This window comes from Rhipicephalus microplus, chromosome 10, assembly GCF_043290135.1.
Source record: "Rhipicephalus microplus isolate Deutch F79 chromosome 10, USDA_Rmic, whole genome shotgun sequence".
Lineage (NCBI taxonomy): Eukaryota > Metazoa > Arthropoda > Arachnida > Ixodida > Ixodidae > Rhipicephalus > Rhipicephalus microplus.
Window position 1 is genome coordinate 76,436,725 of NC_134709.1, and position 13,841 is coordinate 76,450,565.

The following is a 13,841-nucleotide window of genomic DNA, read 5'->3' on the forward strand; positions in this document are numbered from 1 at the left end:
TTCTGAAGACAACATGCACCACACTAACATGCCTGACATTGTGGCTAGTTCTTACCCGTGGCGCACTTCTGACCTTCCTTTTACAATATCAGAGATAAAGTGTGCGATGAAACCGGGCAATTCACACTCTTCTCCTGGACACGACGGATTGACCAACCCGTTCTTCAAAGGATTATTTGAATATTATTCCTGAATTTTTTTATTTTATATTCAATACCACCTTAAGATTCGGACACTTCCCACAAGCTAGGATAAGAACAAAAGTAATATTCATACCGAAGTTAGGTCGTCCGCTCCATTCACCTAAGGCATATAGACCAATAGTAATGAACTCTGTCTTCAGTAAAGTACTAGAAAGACTCCTAAATGCTCGTCTGTATTATTTCCGGCCCAATAAACCTATTCTTCAAAATAATCAATACGGTTTTACACATAATAAAAGTGCTACTTTAGCACTGTACACACTCCGAAGCAAATTAGCTGCGTGCACGGCATCCAAACTTCCTACCATACTCATATTCCTTGATTTTGTAGGAGCATTCGATAGCGTTTGGCATTCTGCAGTCTTAAACTGTTTACGCAAGCACAGGTGTCCACAAAACTTGTTCTGCCTACTCAAATCCTTTTTGTCGAACCGAACTGTAAGTTTTTCAACCAACGTCACTCAAGAAACAGTTCATACAACCATTGGCAACTCGCAGGGATCCCCTATCAGTCCGCTACGGTGGAACATAGAAATACACAGCTTACTCATTGTTCTCGTGCCACTCGGCGTACACATACAGGCGTACGCGGACGGTACTGTCATTGTCATCAGAAATACGTCAAGACTCCAATTACAAGCAAAAGCTGAGCATGTCCTGGCTTTTGTATCCGGGTGGGCACGAGAACAAAAAGTTACGGTAAGCGCCAAGAAGTCCTTCTTCGTGTTCTTCAACAACGGAAACATGTGTACATCAACGCCGCCCTTCTATCCGCATGGATGGCGTTTTTCTCAAACACAACAAAGAAAAATAAGATTCAAGGTGTATTATTTGACCTCTCTAAATTTACATGCCCACATTGATTATATTAAAGGACAAGCTGAAATACCCACGTTCCGCTTTCTCGCATTTGGTAAATCGCACCGTTCACTAAACAGTATACTCATTAGACGACTTTACCGTCAAGTGATACTGCCCTCTCTCACATATGTATCTCCTGTATGGTGGCCTATGTTGCCATTGAAATTCATTAGGGCACGAGTTTCATCAGTTCCGCGAAGCGTCCTAATTTATTTAACAGGTGCATTTTACACCGCACGTACATCATCCCAACAGATTCTCGCTAACGCGCCTCCGGTAACATTAGAGTTGGACAGACTATCTGCAGAATTTTCCTTATTCATACTCCGGAACGCAACTTACTATGGTGTAAAAACATTCACACCGGCTGACATACTATATGCATGCAGTCTGTGGACTCATCACCCCAGTAAATTATATAAATTTAGTTTCACTAAACTGTCACCATCATAAGAAGCGGTTATTTGAAAAACAAAAGCCATTCACGTATACACTGACTGCTCATACACATAATACGTGGTGGGAGCGGCATACATTGCTTTGACAAAAGATGAAAAAAAAAATCATAACTGACAGGAAATTTCAGATCCGCAACGCTTAAAACGCAACGCTTCAAACGTGGAAGCTAACACTTAAAATCCCTCCTCGCAAAGGTGTTTATTTCATAGTTTAGCTATATCCCTGATGCGTTCTGTTCGGAACAAACGGCACACAAAGTACCGTGCTAAACATTAATCATTAATCATCGCACAGTGTACGCCATGGTGTCCACGTTTTGTTGTCGTAGCGGTTGATTTTTTAGAAAGTGACGTCGGTGAGTCGGCCCTCATCTGTGCGGGCAAATGACTCATCGTCTGTCTTTTTGCCGCTAATGAGCATCGCCGCGTTCAAGCTCATTTATCTTTTGGGTGTGAAGATGAACTACCGGCGTAGATAGGTTCAACTTGAAAATTTGGTTCATGAATAGCTTACTCATCAGTAAAACATAATAATTCGCGTGACCGTGCAACCGCAGTTTACATCGCCCCGCCGTGGTGGTCTAGTGGCTAAGGTACTCGGCTGCTGACCCGCAGGTCGCGGGATCGACTCCCGGCTGCGGTGGCTGCATTTCCGATGGAGGCGGAAATGTTGTAGGCCCGTGTGCTCACATTTGGGTGCACGTTAATGAACCCCAGGTGGTCGAAATTTCTGGAGCCCTTTACTACGGCGTCTCTCATAATCATATGGTGGTTTTGGGACGTTAAACCCCACAAATAAAAAAACGCTGTTTACATCATCACATCAGTAAATTTTAAGATTTCTCAGTCACACGAACATTTCGGATTGCGAACGATTCCGATCGCCGCCGCTGATCTTGTGCCCGTGTGACACAAATGCAGAAATGGGCGTTTTATGCTGAGGTTGTGCGCCTAAATGAAAATACAAATATGTTCGGGGTTATACAGTAGGAAAGTTATCAGTTGTAGTCGAAAAGCTGAATTGAACAAATTCTCTTTTCTTCTGCACATCGACGATGTAGGTGCGCGTTGAAGACGTGGAGAGGGAAAAGACAGGTGTGCGCTGTCCATTCCCGGTCCGCGTTATCAAAGCGCATCCACATCGTCGACATGCAGAACCAACGGGCCCAATTAAGTTCGCCGACAAGCTTCTCCTGATATTTATGCATTTTCTGTTTGTATAGGCACGACCACTATCACAAGTAAAATTCAGCAGGGGGCCGCGCTCAGCGGAAAGCCACGACTGATAACTTGCGCGTGTTATGCCAGCGAGTCCGCAGTGAACGTCCATGCCGCGGAAAAAGGAAATCTGTGTCAAGGCGAGCACGCGAGCCCGCTTGACGCGATCAACAACACGACGGCGTCATTACGCGACGGCGCCTTTCTGGCGCGCACGTGCAGTGAGTCACCTCAGCCCGCGAGCCCGTCGAGTAAACAACTGGCGTCTTCCTGTCTGGCGGGTCTGACGCAATGCCTTTCGACGTCACTCGTCCTTGGGTGCAGCCACCTGCAGCGCAGCCTCTCCAGATTCGATGAGAAAGAAGGGCGTGGCCCAGCGGCGACCCCATTGGAGGAGTCTGGCTTCACGACCAGCGGCGTTTCTGGTTGGACATTTAGTTATTCAAAGAATCCACCCGGTGCATATAAAAGAAGCCCTGCGGCACGTCGCGAGTAGCAGTCCTGTGTGAGAGCAGATATGTGTGTCGCAGTTGAGCTATGTGTTAGCAGTCCTGTGTGAGAGCAGATATGTGTGTCGCAGTTGAGCTATGTGTTAGCAGTCCTGTGTGAGAGCAGACATGTGTGTCGCAGTTGAGCTGTGTGGTAGAGAAGAGAGCTGTGTGATAGAGAGTTGAGCTGTGCGTCGGAGAAGAGAGCTATGTGATAGAGGGTTGAGCTGTGTGGTAGAGTAGAGAGCTATGTGATAGAGAGTTGAGCTGTGTGTCAGGGAGTTGAGCTATGTGTTGGGAGACCCCTTTGGCAGCAGATTTGTTGGAGAGCAGACATATGTGTCGCAGCAGTCCTATGTGAGAGGAGACATGTGTGTCGCAGTTGAGCTATGTGTTAGCAGACATGTGTGTCAGAGAAGAGAGGTATGTGATAGAGAGTTGAGCTGTGTGTCAGAGAGGAGAGCTATGTGATAGAGAGTTGAGCTATGTGTTAGCAGACCCATTTGAGAGCAGACCTATGTGTTAGAGAGGAGAGCTCGGCTCTCCGGGTCTCTAAGCTGTCGGCCCCAGTACCGAATTTGTAACGCCTCTGTATCTATGCTGTACATAAACCTTGTTTAACTCACCGTCGTCTTGTCCGCTCGTCTATCAGCTCAGCGCAGAAGCAGTCGCGAGCTGAGAAACCTACGCTACCAAACGGCTGGTGACCTTCCCTGCGGAGTTCGAAGCAGTGGCGCCTTCGGGACCGTGTTGGCGTCGCCGTCTTTCGAAACAGAGGTTGCAGCGGTGAGATTTGTAGCGCCCTTCGTAACGTAGTCGGAGCCGCACTTCGTAACACGCGGCGCCCGTCAGCCGTGCCTGTGCCTGCCGTGTACTACGTCGAGCACCTTCATGTAGCCACTAGACGTTGCTCCAAACACATCCCAAAGAATGCGCTAGAAGTAATAGAGCAGAAAATTCAAACACACCACGAATACACCGCCGGAACCATAGAAAAAACATTGCCGAAAGTGCCGCACCGGAAGTCGAGCGGGGTAGGCCGTTCGGTGCGAGCCGGTTTGTTAAGAAACCCCGAAACCACCTACAGGACGGTAGTTGTTTATATCGGCTTTGTCCTCCTTTCCTTAATAGATCATGCTCATTCTGCTTAGTTTCCACCAATGGGGAGCTTCACCATTCAATATTGCTCTGTTCGTTGCCTCTCCTAATGTTTGCAAAGAGTTTGGTCCCAATTTATTTATTAGCATGATCGGAATGGCGTCAGGGCCTGTTGAGGAGCTATTAGGAACCATTTTTTTTGCCCTTTCCCACTCTCGTTGTCTCAGTGAAGCCACTGAGATAATCGGTCCATCCTCATCTGGTACGGTGCATGCAGCGCTTTCTTGGTGTTTAAATTTTTCTGTCATCATTGTTTTTATATATTTCATTGCCTCATCCACGTCTAGTCTAACCCCTTGAACTGTAGTTATAAACCTCTGTTTCATGCTTGTCTTTTTATTCAGAGAATTGAGATGGTTCTTGAACTTTGCAACTCCCTTTCTATCCTTTTTGTTTACTTCCACCATCCATTGAGCCCCCTTTCTTCTAATCTTTTCACTGATCAAATCGGACGCTTCCCTTCTGCGACTCAAAAAGTTATCCCGTTTTCTTTTGACATCATCCGGTTCACCCATCTGTTTAGCACATCTGTGTTCCCTGAAAGCTTCCTCACGTCTTACTATGGCTCCCTTAACTTCCTCATCCCAGCAGCTCTTGGGTTTGCCTCTGCTTTTCTCGGTTGATTTGACTCATACCTTAGCAAACTCTATCTCAAAAAATCTAGATATATCTGTGTGCGCCCACTCTATTTTAGTATCCTCGGTGATTATTTTCTCAATCTCTTGAATCGCTATTTCTATTTGCCTTTCTGAATAAATATTACCGTGTGGTTGCTCGTGATACTGCCTTTCTTATTTCATTTCTCTTCCAAAACTAAGGTTGTCACGTTTGTGATAACTCCCTAAGCTTCTGGAACCGTATTCATCTACGTTCGTCACCCTCAGCCAATCATACATCTGTGACATTATCGCGTAATCAATCGTCAGCAGCAGCCTTCCCACCTTCTATGTTATCTACCCTTCGCATTTCTCGGGGCTGTTACAAATGATTAAATCATGCCTTTCACACATACTCATTAGCATTCAGCCTGTTGGGTCAGTATATCCATCCATATCTTCTATGTGCACATTCATAACTCCTAATATAGTTATCTCGCACTCTTCTCCTAGTTCGTCAGTGTCAGTTTCCATACACTGCACCATTTGTTGATTTTCCTCTCTGGCTTTTGCCCCTGTTCACAAGTATACAAACCCCAGGAGCGTCATTTGCCCTGCAATTTTTCTTTTAAGCCATAAATGTTCCTTGCACTTCTGCTTCACCCTTTGCGAGTCTACTTTTATGAATGAATACCCCAATACCACCCACCTTTCTGCTGCCTTCTGTTCTATTACAATATTTCCACGCGTAGCCCGGAGAGTTAGGAGGTTGTTCCATATCCTTGAGATGTGTTTCTACAAAACCATATCATCGGCCTCTCCTCCCTTAGCTGTTCTTTTATCTCTTCTCTCTTCAGCCTATTTCTGCCACCCTGCATGTAAATATACTCTACGTCTGAATTGGCTCGGCCCTCGTGGCTACGTCGATTTCTGCCCCAGACTCTACGTGTCTTAGATATTGGTGCCCCTTTGAAATCGTATCTGTCTATACCACCCGCCAAATAGTCTCCCTGGTTGTTTTCCTCGTTACCAGCTGTCCTGCGTCCCGAAGGGCCCGCGTGCCGCCCAAAAAAGCTACTGCGCCTCCTGCAACTCGCCAAACTACGTCATGACCTAGCCTTCCACCGAAGTGAATTCTGTCTCGTTGAACGCCAACCCACCTATGCACCTCTCTGTTTATTTCCACTACCTCGAAGCCTTTCTCTCGACTCATCCACCATTTCTCTTGGTATGCGTTGACAACCGCTCTTTGATGGTTGCTGTCACGCACCGGTACCTACGGTATCGTGCATATCACTACCTGTACCTGAGGAGAAACGGTGCGCATGTCATCAACCCCTTTCGCCGGAGTGGTAGTTAGCCCTGCCATATCTTCATTTAAGACATCGTTACAAAAATTTGCGTATTCGGTGTACGTGCACATCCCACACGGGGTGGCTAGAAAAAAAAACACACACACAAACACAAACTAGTAAATACCTGGTGACCTACCCCAGAAAAAGCCGTACAATGTAATAAGTTCCACAAAGGTTTTAACTGCTGCCTTATTAATTATAAAAGCAAGCTCGAAGCATGCAAAGCAACTTATCTTCGCAGTCGATCGGAAGCGCTAAAACACCCGTCCATTCACCGAGCCAGTACGAACTGCCAATTGGAGCGAATGGAAAACGCGTCATCTACATCCGCGATTTCTACTTTTTTACCAAAAATGGCGCTGCCAGTCCAGATTCGCAGTGCCACCCTGCGTTGTTTTGACTTTATATTACATTGTAACGTGTTTTCAAACAGGTGCAATGCAAACCGAAGGCTGCCAGCTGAAGCAGCGATAATGTTTAGCTTGTTCTTAGGTTGTGTTGTCCCCGTCGTAGTGGTCTAGTGGCTAAGGTACTCGGCTGCTGACCCGCAGGTCGCGGGTTCGAATCCCGGCTGCGGCGGCTGCATTTCCGATGGAGGCGGAAATGCTGTAGGCCCATGTGCTCAGATTTGGTCACACGTTAAAGAACCCCAGGTGTTCGAAATTTCCGGAGACCTCCACTACGGCGTTTCTCATAATCATATGGTGGTTTTGGGACGTTAAACCCCACATATCAATCAATTAGGTTGTGTTGTCATCAAAAATTTGATGCTGACTTCACGTTTCCTTTATTACTTTTTGGTTACTACCTATAAAAAAACTCAAAAAAGGTGATACAGTGTGTTTCTGCCTTATTCCTATTATTACGAGATTCACGTCCCTATTCGAAATTCCTGTTTTTGATACATTTCTGCGACACACAAGTGAGAAAACAAAGTGACGTAATGTACATAAAGAATTATCTAAGCCGATATGGTGGCCGGGATTTAAGCATAAACGGCATGGTGCCAGGCCAGAGATTTTTAAAATATTTGATGAAAACTATGCCCTATGGTTTTGTAATGACAAAGACAATGTGAATCTTGCTTTCCACTTAACAATGGTCCTTGTGAACAGTGATGTGAGCACTTGGTGCCGATTGTAAGGTCTTGTTTAGTCAGACTTCGCAGAAGAAAATAAAATGTCTTTTGGTGATACACTTCACTTTGTATTGCGTTTTAAATGAGAAGCATTTCTTAGCGATCTTCGGCAACTTTGAGCGTATCTATCTATCTATCTATCTATCTATCTATCTATCTATCTATCTATCTATCTATCTATCTATCTATCTATCTATCTATCTATCTATCTATCTATCTATCTATCTATCTATCTATCTACCTATCTATCTATCTATCTATCTATCTATCTATCTATCTAGCCGCCTATGACTTTTAGCTCCCTGGCCTTTTCGATAATGGTATCGATACCAAACTTGATGTGGCATAAGGTGACTGTGTTAAGAACATATTTGACTAGTCGTAGCATTAAAATCATGACATGAATGTCATGAATGTCATTATTTAGATTTAACGGTCCTTCAGGTCTTGCGGTGGTTTCGTTTGCATGGAATGTTGCAAAACTGGTATGATATGGCATGATTGCATGGCGAACACAAGCGACAGACCCTTACATGAATTAATAATACTCGTGTCATGTAACAACTTGACTACATGCCAAGCTGACGATGTGGTCGCAGCCGTTTTACTAACGTCACGTATACCAAATTTGATATTAGAATACGTGAATGGATGACGAAGGTATGTGACTGGGGCAAACATGATAATCATGAGATGTGTGTCAGTTAACAACACGAATACATGCCACGCTTATGATGCGCTGGCGGCCGTTTTGCTAGCTTCACTTAAACCAAATTTGGTATTACGAGTCGTGAATGGATGACGAAGGTATGAGACTAGTGCAAACGTATAAACATCAGAAACTTGTCATATAAGAACATGACTACATGCTGCGCTCTTGATGCGCTCGCGGCCGTTTCGCTAGCTTCTCATGTACCAAACTGGGTATTACGCGACGCGACAGACGACATAGGTCAATGACAGATCCGAACATGATATTCACGACAAGCATGCCATGTGACAACATGACTACATGCCACACTGATGATGCCCTCGCGGCCATGTTGCTAGCTTCAGATATGCCAAATTTGCAATTACGTGACGCCAATGAATGACGAAGGTATGTGACTGGTGCAAACATGCTTATCGTGAGATGCGTGTAGTGTGAGAAGACGATTACATGCCACAGTCCAGACGCCAATATATTTCAATGTGACGCGGTCCGCGTGTTCACCGGCTTTTATTGCGTCACTTCAAGCTGGCGTTGCCACGATAGGCACTGGTCAGAACTTATACTCGCAGGTGGGCGCTTTGCTGCGTTGCATTGACGCATGCGCGGTTCAGCGCGTCCGGCGTTCCTCCGTCACGAAAAGAGGGAGGCGCAGTGTTGTCTGGGCAGCGCATCGGTGCGAAATGCAGCATGTCACATTTCGCGCAAGTTGCCGTCGGGCCGCCCGCCCCTACAGACCCTGGTGGCGCCTGGCGTCAGACTATAGAGAGCTCGCGTTTTGCAAACGTAGCATCGCTGTTCCCAGCATGCGCGCGCGTCAACGCTACATTGTAGTATATTGGGCCCTTCATGATGCGCTCGCGGCCGTTTTGCTAGCTCCACTTGTACCAATTATGGCGTTACGTGACGTCAATGAATGTCGAATTATATGACTGGTGCAAACATAATATGAATGCCACGCGCGTAATGTAAGAACATGACAACATACTCCGCTCATAGCATGCTCGTGGCCGTTTCGCTTGCTCCACATATACTAAATTTTGTATCACGTGACGTTAATAGAGGACATAGGTAAATGACACATCCAAACATGTTAATCGTGACATGGAAAACATGTACGGCATTAATTACCTTCACCCCGTAACGTTGTGCTGATTTTAAAGTGACATATGATCATTTCTCATTCAAGCTTCGCATATCATCGATTCCCAATGTACGTGGGATCTGCCAATTTTTTCCTTCCTTTCTATACCGCAATGGTTTTAACACCAGCGTGCGTGTAACGTCTGACAATTCAGCCAACACGTTCCTATTATCCTCTGCGTTTAGCTTGTTCCGTGATGTTGCAGCTTGGTTTGATTTTACTGCTAGCTGTGACATGGTGTCATGAGAAGTATTACTGATGCTAACTCCACGTTATTGCAATAGTTTGGAATGCTCTCGTCCATGTGCTTCAAGTTCTCAATGAATTTACCCTGGCACAGTAAATTGCTAGCATTCTAGTTAGCTCAAATGGCTGAGCGACCGCCCCGGATAGGCGTTGGTCTCGAGAATAAACCACGGGCCAGGACGAATTTTCCGGCAACTAAGAGGCTTCCTTTCTCAGAAATCCTTGAGGATTTCCTTGTGATTTTGTGGTATAAATGGGTGGTTGTCTCTTTTCCTATAAACAGTACTTACGCTCTCCTATCGTATACAGCCGTCTCATCGGGTTAAATTTTGTATTGAATCTCCATTCACCGAAGCTTATATATCCAGCAGTGTGCAGGGCCACCATCTTAGCTGGCACAGGCACTGCATAACAGTTTACACACACACGCACACACAAACTCACACGTGAGAGAGGGGGAGATAGATAAAATTGTTGCACTTTTTTTCGGACCTCTAATGGTACTCTTGGCTAAATCTCTTGTTAGACCGTCAAATCTAGATTCGAGAAGCAATGAAAATAGCATTACACTTTGGCCAAACGAAACTTTTCGTGGTGAACTATTCTAAGACTGAGTTTTCTCTTTGAAAAGTACTAATATTATCTCCCAGAGAACGTTGGGCATGACAGCTGTTTCATGTGATGCTAGTAGAAGTCTGCTCCTGAAAGGAAGGGGTGGCTGGTATTCACGTTTTACTTTCCTAATGAAACATGTTTTAATTGAGGAAAACTCAAAATATGAAGTCGATTGCAAAACTGTTCACAAAGTTTTAAGGTTTGTCAAAAGTGAAACAACACAAAAAACCTAATGCAGATTGAAGCACAAGGTCCCATTGAACGAGGTTGTTCGTACAATAAGGCGTCATCCCTTTTTTCCTCTTGGTTTCTTCTTCTATGTTCTGTTTATTGTGAAATGTAGAGGAAACGTTATGGCACAAAACCTACTCACGTATTGTCGTGAAAAAATCCTTGAAAAAAGATCTTAAGTATCTATCAAGTTGCTATCTCGGGAACTGTGCGAGAGGCCACGAGGTTATCAGCACACAACACAAAACCCATCAATGTAGTATAGCTATGAAAGACAATGGTTTCAGTTTTCGGCCTATAAAAATGGCCATAAAGTTTTCTTTTAAGGAAGCAACAAAAGCAATAAGTTCCGTGCTGCCCTGCATTCGCGGTGAAAAGAGGCTCCTGGGTTTTATGTTTGATTCGGAGCTGTGAACAGCTGCTTCGAAGTACCTTAGAGAAAGAAATGTGAACACTGTCCAATTCCAGCACAAAAGCTCAGTAAATTTACGAATATTTTTTCTTATTTCTTTGAATCCCGAGTGTCCCGCTGCAAGCTGTATAAGGTAGATTAGGGTGTTATCATGACCGGCCGAGCTATGCGCTGTGGTAAGTGACGGTTCACACACACACACACACACAGACACACACACACACACGCACGCACACACGCACACGCACACACACGCACACACACACGCACTCACACACAGAGACAGACTGACAGACAGACAGAGCAAAAAGAGGCAGTGGGATTGGGCGGGTTGGTATAACATCATAAAGGGTGCTTACCAGCGCAAACGACAGGGCAGGAGGGGACAGGAGAAGAGACGAGACAGAGCGCTGATGTCTCGTCTCTTCTCCTGTCCCCTCCTGCCCTGTTGTTTGCGCTGGTAAGCACCATTTGAGACAGAGCAGATACGCAGCCAGACAGACAGATAGAGCAGCTACGCAGCCAGCTTGTCTGGACACTGGCTAACCTCCCTGTCCTTCCTTTCACCGTCGTTCTCCGCTCCTTAAATTTCTGCCTATATTAACTATTATTACAAATAGTAACTGAGGGGGTTTACATATAAGAGCCGCCTTAGTGTATAGGTTCCAGAAAATCCGAAGACCTGATGTCCTTGATCATGTGCCTATATGTCTAACCACACGGGCCCGCAAAATTTTGCAGGCGAATGTGGCGGTTTGCAGTTTCTCTCACGCAACTTCGACCATGCGATTTTCGTACAACATTGGCAGTGGAGAAGGAACCGCATTTCAATTCATGCGCATATAAAACCTCGTTGTGGATTACAATTTTAACTCCTATAGGCACAGCACTGGTGATTACCTAATTTCCTTAAGAAGACCAAGGATACTTCTCAACAAGACAATTTAACGTGTACGAATGAGTATCTGCGTTCCTATAGATGGGCGCTAAAAGATGTCACATGCAGTACATGTCCAGCCACACTACTAAGCATATTGACGTGGATACTTAAGGGAGTCCAAAGGCTGAAATGCCCCTCGGAATCAGCATTGTTAGAATGAAACGTGGAAAGTTAAGCGAGCAATCACGCAAAAAAAAGCGAGGGCTTCATTTTTATCTCAACTTTGAACATTTTCTTTAGTTGTTATTTACGACTTCATGAACGGAATCATAAGGCATCATCATGTATAAAGACGTGCGCCGGTAATGTTTGCTGATGTCCCGAACCCTTTGTCATGTTGATAAACCAGGAATCCGCTGGATTTTTTTCTAAGAAGCATACACTGAAGGAAATATAGGGAACGTAAAAGGCGAAATCAGAGTAGATTTATCCGTCTGATCAACGTATTCCCGAACTGTCATTGATTCAGGGTGCTTCGTTGTAAAAAAAATTGCGAGCAAAAAGGGATGTAAATAGAAAAACAAAAAGAAGTCTACACAAAAAGAACGCTTGGGCATCGATCAAGTATCAGTGTGCCGTACTAGGTTCTCTTTTTCCTTTACTGTTTCTTGTCTCAAAAACCTTGCTAACACGTTCACTTCATCAACCAACTGAAAGTCGTCTGATGCACTGCTTGGTACGGCGGGAGGCGAGGAGTACCGCATCGCTTGTGGTCGGCATGGAGAGCACTCCCAAAATGGATTTCCGCACTGGAAGATTCCCGATAAACAGGATGTGCCGTCACAAGTCGTGTAACATCAAATACACGAGCAAATGTTCAAGTTGTTATAGTGGAACTGACAGGATACCTATAGCGCTAAAAAATGCACGAAAAGAAGACTAGGCCTATTTGTGTCGTAGTTGGAAAATTGAAAATCAAGCACTGGTTCAGGATATTCTTTATCCCGAGTCAGACGCACCCTCGAGGCACTAAGAACCTTGACGCACCTCACTTCTGAGATATTTTATATAAAAGCTTGCACTTCACCTGCAGCTTCCCGTTTGAACGCGGGAGTATGGAAAATGTCAGCAAGAGCTTTGTTATAAAGGCCAGCTTGTTTTGTCAGGCGTAAAACCCATGATGCGGCCACACCACACCGCCACATAAATAACAAGGCTTTCGCTAAGACTCTGGCTTTGTAATAACCTTAACACGCGCCAGTGAAATATGCACAGAGGACGCTTCCTAAAGATCGCGCTTGTTTACAGTGTTGGTGACAAAAAAAAAAAAAACAACGAGCTTTCGCGTAGAAGTGACAGACTTGTCAAAAGCGACTACTTGTGGCGCAAGACCCACGTCAAAGCCACTTGACACCCGAGGCCTATGGTGTGCAGTCGCCTCACTGAAAATGCTCAGATGAATGGCGAAAAGGGTGTTGAAGCCACATCATGCTTTCGTTGCTGTGACACAACCCAGCGATCCTCTGGCTTTACTGTAATGCTTCTGAATGTGGTTTTTTGAGGACCTTGTTATGTTTCACTATACCAAAGGTCTCAAGAGACAAACAACTTTATTGATGGCATAGCAAGGTCGGTAAACTTAATTTGCCGGTGTTTCGAAGGGTGGTAGCTATAAGCCTGCCATGACCGTTTTGGCCCAGCTAACCAACTCTGGCTGCAGACGGTAGTCAGCTGACGGCAGGAGCGACTCCCACGCCTCGAGGGAGGAAGATGGCAGTATTGTTCTTGCTGGGGGGCCTCAAACTATTCTTTGCTAGCGGGCTGCTGCAGCGAAATTGATTCTGCCGCAAGGGCCAAGAGAGTGAAGAAGACAGAAGTGGGAAAGTGGTTCTACAAACTGTCAGCTACTGTTCTCATCTCAGATTGAACATTGCCGTGTAGTCTTTCTCTGGCAACGTGTCAGGTACAATATACAGAAATCCTAACAGGCGCTTATATACGCAGGCTTCATCCACTTGCCATATCATCTTATAGAAGCATTTTCTTTGTGCGAAAATAGCTTCTGTGGGCAATGCACATCGCGCCTCCTAATGACAGCTCACGTCATTAAGCAATTATGTTGAAAGTGG